The sequence below is a fragment of the Gobius niger genome, assembly GCF_951799975.1.
Source record: "Gobius niger genome assembly, chromosome: 2".
NCBI classification, from domain to species: Eukaryota; Metazoa; Chordata; class Actinopteri; order Gobiiformes; family Gobiidae; genus Gobius; species Gobius niger.
The window spans coordinates 24,646,504-24,653,551 of record NC_136853.1 but is presented as its reverse complement, the minus strand read 5'-3'; the positions used below and the strand labels follow the sequence as shown (position 1 = coordinate 24,653,551).

The 7,048-nt window shown below is 45.7% G+C and overlaps 3 long non-coding RNA genes across 3 annotated transcripts; all 3 read left to right on the top strand.

Annotated features, from left to right (window-relative positions):
• The first annotated feature begins 208 nt into the window (after positions 1-208).
• On the top strand, positions 209-984 carry LOC306959694. The gene is made up of 3 exons (XR_013792639.1): positions 209-344; positions 418-494; positions 569-984. It is a non-coding gene; the product is annotated as an uncharacterized lncRNA (long non-coding RNA).
• A 1,203-nt stretch (positions 985-2,187) lies between these two features.
• LOC306981242 lies at positions 2,188-2,784 on the top strand. The gene is made up of 3 exons (XR_013794091.1): positions 2,188-2,323; positions 2,397-2,473; positions 2,548-2,784. It is a non-coding gene; the product is annotated as an uncharacterized lncRNA (long non-coding RNA).
• Positions 2,785-3,072: 288 nt separating this feature from the next.
• Positions 3,073-7,040, top strand: LOC306983193. Its single transcript, XR_013794267.1, has 2 exons — positions 3,073-3,411; positions 6,964-7,040. It is a non-coding gene; the product is annotated as an uncharacterized lncRNA (long non-coding RNA).
• Positions 7,041-7,048: the final 8 nt, after the last annotated feature.

Sequence of the window (7,048 nt, the reverse complement as noted above, 5' to 3'; positions counted from 1 at the left end):
TACGGGACTCGAAGATGTAATTAAGGCAAGCCAGATATTTTTTTGTAATATCATGGGGTTTGGTGATGTTTCAGCACTGTCTCTGCTAAGCACATTGTGTTTAAAATATGTGTGGCAGTATGAATGATGCGTGGTTGCCTGCGGGGTATAAATAGGGCAGCATTCCCCTTTGTTCGTCCCACCTGACCTCTCCTCTCCGTGACGTCACCCGCCGACCAGGAGCTAGCATGGCTGTGAGAGCTTCGTGTAACATGTATGAAGATTGTCGCTAAGAAAGAGGAAATGTCACTGTCTCAAGGCGTCAAGCCCAGTGTTCGGAGCATGCGGTGTAGCATGTGCTCTCGGTGAGTGGCAATGAGATCATTATTGTTCGTAACTATCAGTTGTGCGCTGAGCTAACACTAGCATTGTTTGTAGCTTCTCGGCTGTGCGAGGTCGGCGTCGCGGCTGTAGCCCTCGCGTGTGTGCATGTCTGGATGTGTCACAGCCACCCGGTATGTGCACGTTTACTGTCCCGGTTATGTACGTAGATTTATACTGTTAGACTAATTATATTGTAACCTCCTAGGCTGCTGGTCGGCGGGAGAGCCTCCCTTTTCTGTCTCGTGTCTGTCACCTGGTCCTTCCTCCGCCACACGGCGTCTCGTGGTGGTCGAGACCCGTATCGGACTGGTAACATGGACATTGTGCATTGGACTGACTGACAGCTACATGAAATGATACCTGTCAGTAACTCAAGGAACTGTGAACCTGTCTATGGACGAACTATGTTTTAAAGGCAAAGCAACGAAACGTTAATAAATTAACCGACTGTATTATTGTCTCTGTCCCAAGTTAATACGAACCTGTGGTGCCTTAAGCGTGGGGATATTTTCATTTGCCCAGTATAACGCTGGGCTGGCGTTGTTGGTTTTAAATGGTAACATCATGGTAAGATAATGCACCCCCCTGCGCCCCCGTCAGGTCACATTTTGGCGTTTGTATGGCAGGATTAACTTTATCCGGACAGAGACTTGATCAGTTGGTATTCTTTTTTTGAGGTATTGTAGCATGTAAAGAGAAAATGTATTGTACTTGGTTACAGTGCAGCTAAGGCTAAATTGTGTGAAGAAAATGGTTTTCTGACCTGTGATTTGGTTGTAGGTCTACGGTGTGCATTTTATTTTCTTTGCAGTGCATGTTTTGCTGTGTTTTATTTTGCTTTTGTGGGCCCTGCACTTGAATTATGGAAGGTGCTGTTTTTATTTCTGTAACAATTAACCTTGTGGCACGTAATAATACCAAGACAACTGCATTGTATTGTATACCTGAAATTTATACTGACTTTTTGGTTACAACAAATGTCTGTTTGCAGAAAGGGAGGCTCTGTAGAACTTGGACGTCAGGGTGGGAATGTCGGGTGTGGCAGTTGGGCCGCTGTTGGGTTGGCAGCGTCCGTGCCTCCGGTTTCAAGCTTCAACGCAGCGTACTGTTGATGCCGCTACAAGTTCCAGGTTGGGAGTCCTGAGGTAGAGTAGTTGGTCGTACGTGGAACCGTGTGGCGTGTTATTGGCCTTAAGGGCATCTCGCGTATCCCAGGTGAACGGATGGGACCGCGAGGACACTGACAGTCTGAAGCGTGACTTGGTCAGCTACTCTTTTAAATGTTTTTAAACTGTGACGTGAGTGCCAAGTGGTTGCCTCAAAGTGGATGGCTCAAACCCATCCAGGTAGCGGTAGGTAGGGTGAGATGTAGGGACTGCTGTAGCAGCAGGGCCCGCTTGTTCCTCAACTACTGACAGCGTATCATACGCGGCCGTTATTACTGCACCGTGTAGTCCAAGCAGGAATCATAAGGGTGCGAATTTTGGTGTGGTTCATTTGCATGGCTCAGCTTATAGCCTTAAGGGCCCCTCGTCAGCATCGAATCTTGTGTTTAGATGAGGCAGCTGCATGCACGGATCTTATGTATGTTCGTCAGGGCGTGGTCGAGGTTTGATCATCCTGTAAGAGGAGTGCCTCACTGTGTCGTTCCCACTCTGCACGTATGTAGTATGGATGGTTTATGAAACTTTATCGTCGGGACGCCGATACCTTTGGGGGGGTGAAATGTGGCAGTATGAATGATGCGTGGTTGCCTGCGGGGTATAAATAGGGCAGCATTCCCCTTTGTTCGTCCCACCTGACCTCTCCTCTCCGTGACGTCACCCGCCGACCAGGAGCTAGCATGGCTGTGAGAGCTTCGTGTAACATGTATGAAGATTGTCGCTAAGAAAGAGGAAATGTCACTGTCTCAAGGCGTCAAGCCCAGTGTTCGGAGCATGCGGTGTAGCATGTGCTCTCGGTGAGTGGCAATGAGATCATTATTGTTCGTAACTATCAGTTGTGCGCTGAGCTAACACTAGCATTGTTTGTAGCTTCTCGGCTGTGCGAGGTCGGCGTCGCGGCTGTAGCCCTCGCGTGTGTGCATGTCTGGATGTGTCACAGCCACCCGGTATGTGCACGTTTACTGTCCCGGTTATGTACGTAGATTTATACTGTTAGACTAATTATATTGTAACCTCCTAGGCTGCTGGTCGGCGGGAGAGCCTCCCTTTTCTGTCTCGTGTCTGTCACCTGGTCCTTCCTCCGCCACACGGCGTCTCGTGGTGGTCGAGACCCGTATCGGACTGGTAACATGGACATTGTGCATTGGACTGACTGACAGCTACATGAAATGATACCTGTCAGTAACTCAAGGAACTGTGAACCTGTCTATGGACGAACTATGTTTTAAAGGCAAAGCAACGAAACGTTAATAAATTAACCGACTGTATTATTGTCTCTGTCCCAAGTTAATACGAACCTGTGGTGCCTTAAGCGTGGGGATATTTTCATTTGCCCAGTATAACGCTGGGCTGGCGTTGTTGGTTTTAAATGGTAACATCATGGTAAGATAATGCACCCCCCTGCGCCCCCGTCAGGTCACATTTGCTCTATCAATAAGTTTCTATTCTAAGCTACTTGATACAGTATGAAAGCGGACACAATTATACGATATTGCAAAAAATAAATAATCAAATAAATAAATAAATCATGTTGCTTTAGGGTGATGATGTAGCCCGTTCAATCTTTTAACAGAAAAGGAAAATCGCTGTGATCAGCAGTGGATGGAGGTTAGTCACTCACATAGTAGCGTCCTAGTAAAGATGCAACCAGGAGATCAAGCTGCCTGCTATTGATTCTGCCTCAGTCATGCAGCCTCGAGTCCGGCTACACCCCGCCTCCTCATCCTCATACCTCCCTCCTCAGACTCTCGTCTCTCCCAGGACTGCAGTACAGCCAGCGCTGCATCGACAACGCGGGTTCACAGGACGGTGAATCCTGTGAGAAGAACAGACCGGGTTACAGACGAATACAACTTCAGACGATGCGTATAGTCCGTCTGAGGAGGTAAGTTATTTTCGTCCTCCTTTGTTAGTTTTGCGTTGCACTGATCGGTTGCCTATCACAGCGCTGCACTTCATTTAAAATGCAAAATGGAGTTAAGTGCTGATAGTGAAGCGTCAGGTGAATGAGCTCTTACTGTGTGCGATTGATACAGAAGTTAAAGAAAACTTAGTTCCGGCGAGTCCAGGAGGCTGCAGTTTGTAGTAGGCCTACCCACCCCGTGCCTGAATGATTGATTATTCAAAACTTAAATATGAGTCTTCTGCAAACGTGACATTGAGAGATTCCTGAAGATTACGAGTTCTGCCTCCGGTGACGTGGGCAAAGCTTCCCTGGCATCATGAGGAGTCCGTGTGCGGTGGTGCAGCGCGCGTAAAGCCATCCCTCTCCCCAAACAGCCGATTGATCCTCGTGCGGGCAGCATGACAGTTCTAATTAACCCACGAGACAAGTCTTGCGCCAAAGCGACGCGGTGATTGATGCTCCTTCAGGTGCGCGCGGGGCTGGCTGCAATCTGTGAAGTAGCATTACGAAACAGCAGTCGTGGAAGAGGCAGCAGACACTTTTGGATCGTTCAAGTGCATTAGTTATGTTGAGATCCACACCGTGTAATGAGTTGTGCACACTGGTGTCTCTGTATCATGTAGATTATAAACCCAATGAGAGCTCAGCAGACTGCGCGGTATTGTTTGCCTGAAACCTTTACCGCTTTGTGGTTGCTTTTCTGCAGATGACAGCGGCAGGACCCATTCACGTTATTTAAACAGCTTGTGTGGTCACTGCATCAGGCTTATCTCATCCCCATTTCAACAGTTTCAACGGGAAACTGAACAGGGTTGATTTTCCCCCCACCAGATCGTGAACATTTATGTAGGACTATCAAAGAGAAACAGGGCGAAAGAGTTTTTACCCACTCCTCCCTCCCAATAGGACTGAGCCTACAATGGTCGTGTTCACAAATGACTGTCTAATCCTGAAGGAATTGTGTTTGTTATTGTAAACCAAATAAGGCCTAGTTACTTTACGAAAGCATGAGGTTTTTGTAAATGCGTTCTGCAGGGAATCGCTTGTATGTCCCAAATGAAATCACAAGTGGGCATGTCACATCTGCTGATCTCCACTCAGCACATCTGCGAGCTTTAAGGCAATAGTAGGATGTGTTTAAATTCATTAAACAAAGGCTCTTCTTCAGCGCTCCCCCGCCTGTCGTACACCACAGCTCTCAACAGTCTCCTGAGGCTCACCGGATGAAGTGCTTGTTCATCACTGTAGTTACACATCAGGCAAAACACTCTCTGATTAAAGGAAAGTATCTGTGATCTGCAGGTAAAACTCAGTCAGTCCTTGTTCTTTTTCTGCTCTGTTTGTTTCAGCTGTTCCCCTTTGCAGTATGTAAACAACCCCCTAAAATTACAAGAATGAAATAGTAGGTAATTCATTTTCAACGGCTGTTTCTTGTATCTAACTTCGTTAAAGCCCACAATATTTTAATTACAAAAATGACTTCCCATACAGCAAGACAAGTCCTGATGATATAGCAACAAAATAGCAAACACAGATGTGACTGGGCAGATGTTTTGACGTGCTGTGCTTCGTCAGTGACAGAAGTATTCTAAATATCAGCTTTGAACAGTAATCTGTATGACCTCACCTGGATAGAAAATGCCAGGGTTAATGGCAATTTCCACTGGCTGGAATCTATGTTGTGATAAATAAATGTCAACAGCGGACAGTTAAAGAACTGGGCTGTTACCAAGATGATAAGATGAAAAGTAAGAAGCACAAATAGGATAGAAAAGCACAAGTGGAAACAAATATACGTATGCTATAGGATAAAACTGCTGAATGAGGCTGTAGTGGCATTGTGCAAGATATTTGTCAATACAATTTCACAGCATCTGAGCGAATAGCTTTCAGCCAGAATTCTATATTGGTAAGAATTTTAGATGCAAGTTTGAACCTCATTGCCCAGTGCAGTGTTTCAAAGTAAAATGGTGAGCTTCTTCTTGACTACATTGCCACAGGAGTTGTTTCATGGTCTGTTTGAGCTCACAAACTGAGTTAGACCTGTTGCATGTTTCATTTAAATTACTGCATTGCACCAAAAGGCTTATGGTGTAGCTCACAGATGCCAGGGATATGGCCCGCGAGCAGCATCTGGCCCCCCAGGAGGTTTAGTGCGGCCCCTGAGGCGTCTCTCAATATATAAATGATATTTTCAGACCAATACAATACGTTCATCGCTCAGCTAGAACTCCATGTGTCTCGACCAACGTGTGCTGCGCACTGTGCAGGCTGCTCGGTCGGTTCTTCTCTCAGCAAGAATCTCTCACTCACAGTGACTTTGTTTCACAGACATAAATAGAAAAAGAGAAGTGTTGCTCAGCTAAATGTGGCACTAATGTGGATTTAGTGTTTATGTGCTTATAAAAGTAAACATCTCAACAATATGAGCAAATGATGAACAGATCTTTGAGCTACAGCATGTAAAGAGAAGCCTGGTCTCAGTGCAGAGGTGATACACAGTTAGTCTCCACAAATGTGACTCAAAATAAAACATTTCAGCCCTGTGTGAATAAAGCACATAAATGTCTGATTAAAGATCCATAAGAAAAGCTGAACTCAGTGAGTAGCAAATTAGAAGATGGCTGTAAGTGCTTAATGAATGGGTTTGTGTTGTGATATGGTGCCAAACTGAAGATGCGTCCGTGAGCACTAGACCACAAGGGGGAGGCAAACAGATTTCAGACCTGGCCACAACTGGCTCAGTGTTTGGACAAAATAGAGTTTATTCTTTGTTCAGATTCAGATTCATTTATTTATTGTTATCTCCCGAGGGAGAAAGTCGACTTGGAGGAGAGTCAGTTGCAAACATAGACACAAATACATCTTAATTTATGTTATTTCTTTCATTCAACGAAATAACAAATAACCAAAGTAACGTGAGTGTCTATGGTGCGTTGTTCGTGCTGTGTGAATTTATGTCCGAAAACCGAACTGATGGCCTATTGAGATCAGGCTAACGGGTCGTCTCCGCCCTCTGGCTCAGCAGCAGAGCTTAACAAAGACTTTCCAATTGAGTGATAAAGTAAACAACTTGAGTAGGTGGGTGTTGGCAGTTTTGGTTCGCTCCTCTTAGGAGGAGCCTGACTCTTAAGACCTCTCTTGGGTACAGTGTCACATTCTGACCACAAGAGCTAAGAAGAAGCTTCTGTGAATTGAAGTGAAACGTCCTCAACTCAATCAACCCAGTCCAACAGTTAACTTCACTAAAATAAACAGAAGGGCAAGTCAAAGTGGTGACCTCTCGGTGGAGAAGAGGCAGACTGTCCTGGTCCCCATTGGAGAACCTGGAAGAGAGGGAAGAGTGCCAGGAGCGCTGTAAACACATATGCAACATAAATCCAACCTAAATGCAGGTCACACAATATCGGTCAAAACATGTAGGTTGATGTGCTCAACAAATCTAACAGAATGTGGTTTCCTATCAGTGTGTGTTGTGTATTTGAGTGACAGCTGTACTTATATTCATCCTAGTTTTCTGCTTCTCCACAGATTGATGCTCCTTACTGCCGAGCGGTGACAGGACGACACGGTTTAAATCAGTGCACTTCATTTTGGACTTCTCCAGCTTGATGGC